Consider the following 12514-nt stretch of genomic DNA (forward strand, 5'->3'; position numbering starts at 1 on the left):
AGGAGCTAAAGGGGTATGCAACCATATAGGAGGAACAACAATATGAACTAAACAATCCCCCCCCCCTCCAGAGCTTGTGTCTCATGGGATCTTTTAACACCTCCTTAGCCACCATACATAAATGGTACACAGACATACTCACAGGAAAAACAACAATGTACATAAAATAATAGAATGAAATATTACAGTAATTAACCCATAAATAAAAAAAGCACACAGCTAGATTAGGAATCTTTTAAAATAATTCTACACATACCAGTGAACTTCTACACAGTTAGAAGAGCTACATTGAAGCAATGGCTTTAATCATACCTTTACACTTCTGCCCTCAGTTAATTTATATTCTCTTAGCTACAACATAAGAAGTAAAAACTTGGCAAAGTTAAAACAAGGTTGGGTAGGGGACTTTAGCTTGATATCATCCTTTATGATTCATGATTCTTTTGCCTGTCCTTAGAGCTTCACTACTTATTATTATACTCCGTTTACCTCCTTTCTAAATGTTATTCTATAACAATACTTACACATATTTGTATATATATATATACATGTATGAATTGTAATTAGGATTTACATAGGAAGGATCCTGATATTAGAATAAAAATAGGTAGACCAATGGAACAGAATTGGAGACATGAAATTAAACCAACAAAGCTATATTCACTTAATTTTTGACAAGGATGAAAAAAGCATGCAGTGGGAAAATATAGCTTATGCAACAAGTCATTTTGGCAAAATCAGGCATCCACATGCAGAAGAATAAAGTTATATCCATATCTTTTACCTTGTACAAAATTCAATTTGAAATGGGCCATAGATTGTGAAACCTGAAATGCTGGATATGTTGGAAGAAAACATGGTGACTAGTCTTCAAGATGTATGATAGACAAGAACCTTTTGAACAGACTTCAATAGCTCATGAACTCTCTCCAAATATCAGTAGATGTGATTATGTGGAATTAAAAGGTTTCTACAAAGCAAAATAAACTATTAACAATTAAACAGCCCACAAAATGTAAAAAAAAAAAAAAAACCACTATTTTAAAACATGTTCAACATACTTAATTACCAGAGAAATGCAAATTAAGTGTTTTTGAGATATCACTAAGTCCAGTCATGAAGAAATATGACAACAATGTTGGAGAAGATGAATGGAAAGAGAACGCTTTATCATTAAAGGTGAGAGTACCTTTATGGAAATCAATTTTCACGATCCCCCAAAAAGTAAAAATAGCATTACCCCCTGACCCAACTATTCCACTCCTAGGCATATATACAAATAGTACATAACCTACCCTCAAGGTATCTGTACCCCATGTCTATCATTGCTATAATTATTGAATACAGTAAAGAAATGGGAACAATATATGTGTTGATCAGCAGAGGAATGGCTAATAACAATATGGTACTTATTTTAAGTCATAAAGCAAAATAAAATCATGAAAGGTGACAAACTTGAAAGAGACTTGAAAAGTATAGTAAATAAGAAGGCCAAATCTTGGAGTAAAATAAAACGACACATTTGAGGCCTTTTCTATCTAGAACTGTCATTTCTCCCAACTTTAAACTCAGACATTCACAAATTCATTCTGCATATTTCTCATCTCTAAGTAGATTTCTATTTATTTATTTTCCACAATTCTTCCAAAAGATTACTTCCTGAATGTCAGAATACCACTTTTGCAAACCCTGATTATCTCTTTCAAACTACTTTCTGCATTTTTCTAAAACTACAGAAAACTCAGGGACTTTTAAAGAAATCTTAGATAGAAGGAGCCTTAAAACTAACCTATGTCTCTTCTAATTCTGATTTCAGCCAGTGGAACCTCTCACGTGCTAGGATTTAATTTTACTGAACTTACTTTTTAAAACTGTATTCTTATGTTATATATTTCAAAATGTTTTGTTTTCAATTGTACAATGAATATATCTTAAGTAAATTGACCACATATAAATAGAAAATCTGGGAATGTATATACAATATTAAATGTGATTAAGGTATAAGGTATTCTCGATATTTTGTAATTTTCAGTAGAATTGGCCATACATAAATTTTCACATGTATACCTGCATTTATGAATCTTTAAATTGCTCATATTTCCATTTGGCAAATTCATGTAAGTGAGTTGATGAACTGAGATTTTCTTTTCTTTCTTTCTTTTCTTTACAATGAATGACAAAGTTCTTATAAAACATATTGGATCACCTATTTCTCTGATTGACACACAACATTTTTTGCCACATAGCTTAATGATGTTTGTTATTTCATGAATAGGATGCAGAGTTTCTCATTTATATTTTGATTTTATAGGTATTATGAAGTAAACATTTTTTAATGTTCTTCTTGGGTGTTTATTTCTCCTTTCCTCTCTGTCTTCAGTACTTCCAAGATGTCTTATGCTGTCTCACGGCATTAAACAAGTTCTACGTAAATTACTCTCAATTCAGACACTTAATAGTCATCTATTCAGTACTATATGATATATATTGTACTATATGCATATATATTTCAAATAAACATTTCAAGTATTAAATTGAACTCCAAACTTTTATTTCACTCTATTTTCTCTGCCTTCAATCATTTCCATCTTTCTATGTACTCAAAATAAGGACTTAAAACTTGTCCTTGGTGCCGGGCGTGGTGGCACACGCCTTTAATCCCAGCACTCAGGAGGCAGAGGCAGGCAGATTTCTGAGTTCGAGGCCAGCCTGGTCTACAAAGTGAGTCCAGGACAGCCAGAGCTACACAGAGAAACCCTGTCTCGAAAAACCAAAAAAAACAAAACAAAAACAAAAACTTGTCCTTGATGCGTTTCTAAAATATTTGCATAAATATTTGCATAAAAGTACTAAAATAAGTGAATATTAAATGCTTTGTATCTTCTGAGAGTGTGGCTATAGAATCTTATATAAAAAAGACAGAGTCGGCAGAAAGGTATATTTTCTTTGCTTTTTCTTTTTCCTGTCTAGAATAAGAGCAGAATGTCTGAACATGAGAAAGCCATCTTGAAATCATGAGTCATGAATTGACAGCAATAGACAGCAATTTACAATGTTCTTAAGGGTTAAATAGATGAAACGTTTAGTTGGCAAAGACACTTGCTATGAAACATAATGATATGAGTTTTATTCCAGACAAACACACACACACACACACACACATAAACGCACACACATGGTAGTTTAGACAGAAAGAAAGAATATAGACAGACAGACAGATAGATGATAAATAAAATATAAAAAATTTAAAGGATATTGATTCTTTTCTACATAGTCATAATAACTTTAATTGGCTTCTCATTTTTGTAATGTCAGAAAAATTATCCTCCATTTAGTTAAGCTATTGCAATTAAGCTGCTATTACATGTAGCCAAATGTAAATAGAATCTAAAAAAAGGTAGGTTGCTAATAGATTTCTGTGATAAAACTTGGATATTCTGATCATGTATGTTGATTGAAGCATTAAGCTAAAGTTAACAAAACCTATTAAATTCTTGCTTTCAGGCTGAGAAACTTTATGTGCATGTATATTATTGATTAACTCTTGGTATCCATTCCTAACACTGTTCACAGGGCGCGCTAATATCTGAAGTGTAGGCTCAGTAAGAATTAAGAAATGGCTAAGTGGTTCAATTATCATTTTGAAAAGTCATGATGATATGCTCAAGATGGCATTGCCATGTTGATCAAAACCCCATAGTTAAGTGGACTTCAAAAATACAGACAACCACAATGAAGTCTTATTTCCCAAGTCACAATAAATATCTAGTCAGCTCTTATTAAGCATTGTTATGAGTCAATTATGTATTTGTAGTTGCTATGCATGTATTGATACAAAAATACTAACTATATGTAAGCTTGTACATATGTAATATATTTCATTAAAGGGAAGAAAGAACTTGCATTTGGTGAGGTAAAGAAATAGGAAAAGAATTGCCTTTCTAAATATACAATACATTTAACTTATCTTAAACTATATAGTACTTTTATTAAAACAATACACATTTTTTGAAGATTTTTTTAATTAGGTATTTATTGCATTTACATTTCCAGTACTATCCCAAAAGTCCCCCACACGTTCCCCCACCCACTCCCCCACCCACTCCCCCACCCACTCCCCTGCCCACCCACTCCCACTTCTTGGCCCTGGCGTTCCCTTGTACTGAGGCATATAAAGTTTGCATGACCAATGGGTCAGCTAGGCCATCTTCTGATACATATGCAGCTATAGATACGAGCTCCGGGGGGTACTGGTTAGTTCATATTGTTGTTCCACCTAATCGGGTTGCAGATCTCCCCAGTTCCTTGGGTACTTTCTCTAGCTCCTCCATCAAGGGCCCTGTTATCCATCCAATAGCTGACTGTGAGCATCCACTTCTGTGTTTGCTAGGCCCGGACATAGTCTCACAAGAGACAGCTATATCTGGGTCCTTTCAGCAAAATCTTGCTACTGTACGCAATGGTGTCAGCATTTGGAAGCTGATTATGGGATGGATTCCTGGATATGGCAGTCTCTAGATGGTCCATCCTTTCATCTCAGCTCCAAACTTTGTCTCTGTAACTCCTTCCATGGGTGTTTTGTTCCCAATTCTAACAAGGGGCAAAGTGTCCACACTTTGGTCTTCGTTCTTCTTGAGTTTCATGTGTTTTGCAAATTGTATCTTATATCTTAGGTATTCTAAATTTCTGGGCTAATATCCACTTATAATAAAGTATTTTCTAGATATTCAGAGGAAAAAGCTAAATCACATAGGAAATCATTAGACTGCTTCCCATCTGCTCCTGTTTACCTTGGGCACTAACTCTGCACCTAGTCCCACAGCAACCAGAGAAGGCTCCACTCCCAGGTGATCTAGCATGCCCAAGATTGTGGGATCAGGGTAGAGTAGGATGCAACATCTGTTCCAACACCACTGGGAGTAACTGGGACCAACAAGATCCAAGGACACAGGAACCACACCAGACCAGTGGCTTGAGTTCTTTCTGGTCAGTGCAGGTTTACCTTGGGCACAAACTCCTCAGCTAGTCTCACAGCAACCAGAGGAGGCTCAAATTCCAGGTTCTCTAACACACCCAGGATCACAGAATCTCAGGATCCCAGGAGCTTTTTCACAGCAGGTTCTCAGGGTCCCAGAGGCAGCTTGACTTCCAGGAACTCTGGAACACCCAGAATCTCAGGATCACAGGATCACACAATCACATGATCACAGAGAGAGCTGGACTCTGAGGAGTTCTAAAATGACCAGAATTATAGTAAGGACAGGCTCCAGTCAGATATAGCAAGGCCAGCTAGTACTAGAGATAACCAAATGGCAGGAGGCAAGTGTAAGAACATAAGCAACAGAAACCACAGTTACTTGACATCATCAGAACCCAGTTCTCCCACCAAACCAAATACTGGATACACCATCACACTGGAAACAAAAGACTTGGATCTCAGGATGATGATAGAGGACTTCAGGAAGGACATAAATATTGGTAGGCAGAGACAGGCAGATTTCTGAGTTTGAGGTCAGCCTGGTCTACAAAGTGAGTCCCAGGACAGCCAGGGCTATACAGAGAAACCTTGTCTCAAAAAAAACCCAAACAAAACAAACAACAACAACAAAAAAAAAAAACCAAAAAAAACAAAAACAAAAACAAAAACAAAGAAGGACATAAATAATTCCCTTAAAGACACACAGGAAACACAAAATTCCCTTAAAGAATTACAGGAAAACACAATCAAACATGTGAAAGAAACGAACCAAACTATCCGAGATCTAAAAATGGAAATAGAAACAATAGAGAAATCACAAAAGGAGACAGCCCTGCAGTTATAAAACCTAGGAAAGAGATCAGGAGCCATAGATGTAAGCATCACCAACAGAATACAAGAGATAAGAAGAGAGAATCTCAGGTGAAGAATATACCATAGAAAACATTGACATGATCATTAAAGAAAATGCAAAATGCCAAAAGCTCCTAACCAAAAACATCCAGGAAATCCAGAACACAATGAGAAAACAAACCGAAGGATAATAAGTATAGAAGAGAGTGAAGATTCCCAACATAAAGGGCCAGTCAATATCTTCAACAAAATTAGGGAAGAAAACTTCCCTAACCTAAAGAAAGAGATGCCCCTAAACATACAAGAAGCCTACAGAACTCCAAATAGACTGGACCAGAAAAGAAATTTCTCCTTTCACATAATAATCAAAATACCAAGTTTATTAAACAAAGAAAGAATATTAAAAGCAGTATGGGAAAAAGGTGAAGTAATATAAAGGCAGATCTAACAGAATTACACCAGACTTCTTACCAAAGATTATGAAAGCTAGAAGATCCTGGGCAGATGTCATACAGACACTAAGAGAATATAAATGCCAGCTCAGACTACTATATCCAGCAAAACTCTCAGTCACTATAGACAGAAAAAACAAGATATTCCATGACAAAACCAAATTTACACAATATCTTTCCATAAATCACAGCCCTACAAAGGATAATAGATGGAAAACACGAACACAAGGAGGGAAAATACACCCTAGAAAAAGGAAGAAAGTAATCTTTCAACAAACCTAAAAGAACAGAACCACACAAAAATAATTCCACTTCTAACAACAAAAATAACAGGAAGTAACATCCACTTTTCCTTAATATCTCTTAACATCAATGGACTCAATTCCCCAATAAGACATAGACTAACAGACTGGATACGTAAAAAGGAGCCATCATTTTGTGCCATACAGGAAACATACCTCAGTGACAAAGACAGACACTACCTCAGAGTAAAACACTGGAAAACCATTTTCCAAGCAAATAGTCCCAAGAAACAAGCTGAAGGAGCCATTCTAATGTGGAATAAAATCAACTTTCAACTAAAAGTTATCAAAAAGGATAAGGAAGTACACTTCATACTGATCAAAGGGAAAGTCTATCAAGATGACCTCTCAATTCTGAATATATACACTCCAAATGCAAGGGTACCCACATTCATAAAAGAAATTTTACTAAAGCTCAAAGCACAAATCCTACCCCACACAATAATAATGGGAGAATTCAACACCACATTCACATCAATGGACAGATCATGGCAACAGAAACTAAACGGAGACACGGTGAAACTAACAGAAGTTACAAACCAAATGTATCTAACAGATAGAACATTTCACCCTAAAGCAAAAGAATATACCTTCTTCTTAGCACATTGTGGTACCTTCTCCAAAATTGACCATATAATCAGTCACAAAACAGACCTCAAGCCAGGTATGGTGGCGCATGCCTTTAATCCCAGCACTCGAGAGGCAGAGGCAGGTAGATTTCTGAGTCTGAGGCCAGCCTGGTCTACAAAGTGAGTTCCAGGACAGCCAGGGCTATACAGAGAAACCCTGTCTTGAAAAAACAAAGAACAAAAACAAAAAACAAACAAACAAGCAAAACCAAAACCGGCCTCAACCGATACAAGAAGATTGAAATAATCCCATGCACCCTATCAGATCACCATGGACTAAGGCTTGTCTTAAATTCCAACAAAAACAATGGAAACACACACACAAATACACCCAAGAGGAGTAGAATAATCAAACTCAGGGCTGAAATCAAGCAAATAGAAACAAAAAGAACTATACAAAGAATCAACCAAACCAAGAGCTGGTTCTTTGAGAAAATCAACAAGATAGATAAACCCTTAGCCAGACTAACTAGAGGGTACAGGGACAGTATCCTAATTAACCAAATCAGAAATGAAAAGGGAGACATAACAACAGAACCTGAGGAAATCCAAAACATCATCAGATCCTACTACAAAAGTTTATACTCAACTAAATTCAAAAGCCTGGACGAAATGAACAAATTTCTAGACACTACCAGGTGTCAAAGTTAAAACAGGATCAGATAAACCATCTAAGCAGTCCCAAAACACTTAAAGAAATAGAAGCAGCCATTAATATTCTCCCAACCAAAAAAGTCCAGGGCCATATAGGTTTAGTGGAGGAGTCTATCAGACCTTTAAAGAAGATCGAATACCAATACTCTTCAAACTATTCCACAAAATAGAAACAGAAGGAACACTAACCAATTCTTTCTATGAAGCCACAATTATGCTTATACCTAAATCACACAAAGACCAAACAAAAAAGAGTACTTCAGACCAATCTCCTTTATGAATATTGATGCAAAAGTACTCAATAAAATTCTTGCCAACCAAATCCAAGAACACATCAAAATGATCATTCACCATGATCAAATAGGCTTCATCCCAGGGATGCAGGGTTGGTTCAATATGTGCAAAACCATCAACATAACCCACTACATATGCAAACTCAAAGAAAAAAAAAAACAAATGATCATTTTATTAGATGTTGAAAAAGCATTTGACAAAATTGAGCATCCCTTCCTGGTAAAAGTCAACCCAATCCACTACATAAGCAAACTCAAAGAAAAAACCCACATGATTATTTCATTAGATGCTGAAAAAGAATTTGCCAAAATTCAGCATCCCTTCCTGGTTGAATTCCTGGAAACATCAGGAATTAAAGACCTATAGTAAAAGCAATATGCAACAATCCAGCAGCCAACATCAAACTAAATGGATAGAAACTTGAAGCAATCCCACTAAAATCAGGCACTAGACAAGGTTGCCCATTCTCTCCCTACCTATTCAATATAGTACTGAAAGTTCTAGCTAGAGCAATTAGACAACAAATGGAGGTCCAGGAGGATACAAATTGGAAAGGAAGAAATCAAAATATCACTATTAACAGATGATATGATAGTATACTTAAGTGACCCCAAATATTCCATCAGAGAACCTTAAAGCTGATAAACAACTTCAGCCAACTGGCTGGATATAAAATTAATTCAAACAAATCAGTAGGTTTTCCCTACTGAAATGATAAACAGTCTGAGAAAGAAATCAGAGAAATGACACCCTTCACAACAGTCACAAATAATAGTACATGCGTTGGTGTGACATTAACCAAGCAAGTGAAAGATCTGTATGACAAGAACATCGAGTCTCTGAAGAAATTAAAGAAGATCTCAGAAGATGGAAAGATCTCCCATGCTCATAGATAGGCAGGATTAATATAGTAAAAATGGCCAACTTGCCGAAAGCAATTTACAGATTCAATGCAATCCCCACCAAATTTCCAAATAAATTCTTCATAGAATTAGAAAGAACAAATTGCAAATTCATTTGTAATGAAAGAAAAAAAAACAGGATAGCTAAAACTATTCTCAACAATAAAAGAACAAGGGGAATCACCGTCCCTGACCTCAAGCTATATTACAGTGCAATAGTGATAAAAACTGCATGGTATTTATCAGACAGGTAGATCAATGGAATGGAATTGAAGACCCAGAAATTAACTCACACTCCAAATCTTTGGGTAACCATTTTGAAGGAAAAACTAACAACTTTCTGTAGGTCTGAATGGCCACGCTTCAACATAGGCTGACCCACAGAGGGATGCCTGGACCTTGGACTGGTCTAAGGCCTTAAGATTATTTTCAGACCTAAGTGCTACCACCTTGATAAGGTGACCTATGTGGTGGTATGGAGGGATTGACTAGAGGATCCTCCCACTGGGGTTAAACCATTTCTCCCAGACAATAGGCAGAAGTTTTTGCCTTGGCCAACAAAATCCCAAGGACATGAAAGACAAGACATCAAACCACCCACCTTCTTCTGCACCATCCCCAGTCCTCCAGGGAGGAACAGAGGAAGATGTTATTTTTCCACCACCATGCTACTCAGGAAGAACAGCAGCCTCCACAGCCAGAACAGGCAGCAGAGGTGGGATCTGTTGCAGGGACTCAGAGTTGTGGAAGGGTGATTCCCAAGACCGAATCCCTAGCACTGACCTTTTGGGCAACAGGGCCAGTTGATAACAATTGGAGAACACAAAACTCCCAGCTTTCAGATAAGCAAGCAGCTATTGCTGCTGGCTTTCCCTTGACAACCCTCTCAGGCTCAAATCACAGTGATCCTAATGGGCCTCTTAACAATATGCACTGCAGGGTCCAATCCTCATCAAACCCTCAAACTGACATGGCTTAACATCAAATTTGGCCCCCACTAGGGTGAAATGAAAACTGATCTCAGCCCTGATAGTAGCTGTTTTCATAGGATTAGGTACAGCTAGCCCTGGCACCTGGACAGCCTCCCTGGCAGTACAAAACAAATATTATGATGGGCTAAGACAAGCAATAGATATTGATATAAAAAGGCTAGAGAAAGGCATCTCCTGCCTGCAAGAGTCTCTAGTCTCCCTGGCAGAGGTAGTACTACAAAACAAAGGGACCTAGATCTGCTGTTCATGCAACAAAGAAGACTATGCACAGCCCTCAAAAAAGAATTTTGTTTCTATGTTGACAATTAAGAGGTAGTGAGACAGGTAGATCAGTGGAATAGAATTGAAGACCTAGAAATGAACACACACACCTATGGTCACTTGATCTTTGACAAGGGAGCTAAAACCATCTAGTGGAAAAAAGACAGCATTTTCAACAAATGGTACTGGCAGAACTGGTGGTTATCATGTAGAAGAATGAGAATTGATCCATTCTTATCTCCTTGTACAAATCTCAAGTCTAAGTGGATAAAAGAACTCCACATAAAACCAGAAACATTGAAATTTATAGAGGACAAAGTGGTGTAAACCTTCGAAGATATGGGCACAGGAGAAAAATTCCTAAACAGAACAGCAATGGCCTGTGCTGTAAGATCAAGAATCGGCAAATGGACCCTCATAAAATTGCAAAGCTTCTGTAAGGCAAAAGACACTGTCAATAAGACAAAAAGGCCACCAACAGATTGAGAAAGAATTTTTACCAATCCTACATCTGATAGGGAACTAATACCCAATATATACAAAGAGCTCAAGAAGCTGAACTCCAGAAATTCAAATAACCCCATTAAAAATGGGGTACAGAGCTAAACAAAGAATTCTCAACTGAGGAATACCAAAGGGCCGAGAAGCACTTGAAAAAATGTTCAACATCCTAAATCATCAGGGAAAGGCAAATGAAAACAACCCTGAGATTCCACCTCACACCAATCAGAATGGCTAGAATCAAAAATTCAGGTGACAGCACATGCTGGCGAGTATGTGGAGAAAGAGGGACACTCCTCCATTTTTGGTGGGATTGCAAGCTTGTACATCCACTCTGGAAATCAGTCTGGCAGTTCCTCAGAAAATTGGACATAGTACTACCAGTAGATCCAGCAATTCCTCTCCTGGGCCTATACCCAGAAGATGTTCCAACTGGCAATAAGGACACGTGCTCCACTATGTTCATAGCAGCCCTATTTATAATAGCCAGAAGCTGGAAAGAACCCAGGTGTCCCTCAACAGAGGAATGTGATACATTTACACAATAGAGTACTACTCAGCTATTAAAAACAATGAATTTATGAAATTCTTGGGCAAATGGATATATCTGGAGGATATCATTCTGAGTGAGGTAACCCAATCACAAAAGAAGTCACTTGATATGCACTCACTGATAATTGGATATTAGCCTAGAAACCTAGAATACTCAGGATACAACTTCCAAAACACTAGAAAATCAAGAAGGAAGACCAACACGTTAATATCTCAGTCCTCTCTAGATTAGGGAATAAAATATCCATGGAAGGAGTTTCAGGGATGCAGGAGTTTCTTGGAGCTAAGAGGAAAGGATGAACCATCCAGAGACTGCCCCACCCGGGGGTCCATCCCATAATCAGCCACCAAAAGCAGACACTATAGCCTATGCCAGCAAGATTTTGCTGAAGGGACCCTGATATAGCTGTCTCCTATGAGGCTTTGCCAGTGCCTGACAAATACAGAAGTGGATGCTCATAGTCATCTATAGGATGGAACACAGGGTCCCCAAAATAGGAGCTAGAAAAAATACCCAAGAGCTGAAGGGGTCTGCAACCCTTTAGGTGGAACAACAATATGAACTAATCAGTACCCCCAGAGCTTGTCTCTAGATGCATATGTAGCAGAGGATGGCCTAGTCGGCCATCATTGGGAAGAGAGGCCCCTTGGTCTAGCAAACTTTATATGTCCCAGGGGAATGCCAGGGCCAAGAAGTGGTAGTGAGTGGGTAGGGGAGCCAGTCAGGGGGAGGGTGTAGGGGACTTTTGGGATAGCATTTGAAATGTAAATGAAGAAAATATCTAATAAAAAATAAAAATTAAAAAAAAGACTAGCTATATTCCTTTATATTAAGGGTAGACAAAGCCAACCAGTAGGAGGAAAAGGATCCCCAGAGCAGGCAAAAAAGTCAGATAGCTCTAGTTCCCACTTTTACTAGTAACCCACAAGAGCACCAAGCTACAAAACCATAGCATATATGCAGAGGATCAAAGTCTGATCTATACAGGCTCCATAATTATTCCTTCAGTCTCTGTGAGCCCCTATGAGCCCTAGTTAGTTGATTGTGTATCATATTCTTGTGGTGCACTTGAACCCCTCTACCTCCTACAATACTTCCTTCCTGTCTTCTGCAGGCATTTCTTGAGTGGAATATTATTCCATAA

Source organism: Mus caroli, unplaced genomic scaffold (assembly GCF_978045245.1).
Source record: "Mus caroli unplaced genomic scaffold, Mus_caroli_1 scaffold_13, whole genome shotgun sequence".
NCBI classification, from domain to species: domain Eukaryota; kingdom Metazoa; phylum Chordata; class Mammalia; order Rodentia; family Muridae; genus Mus; species Mus caroli.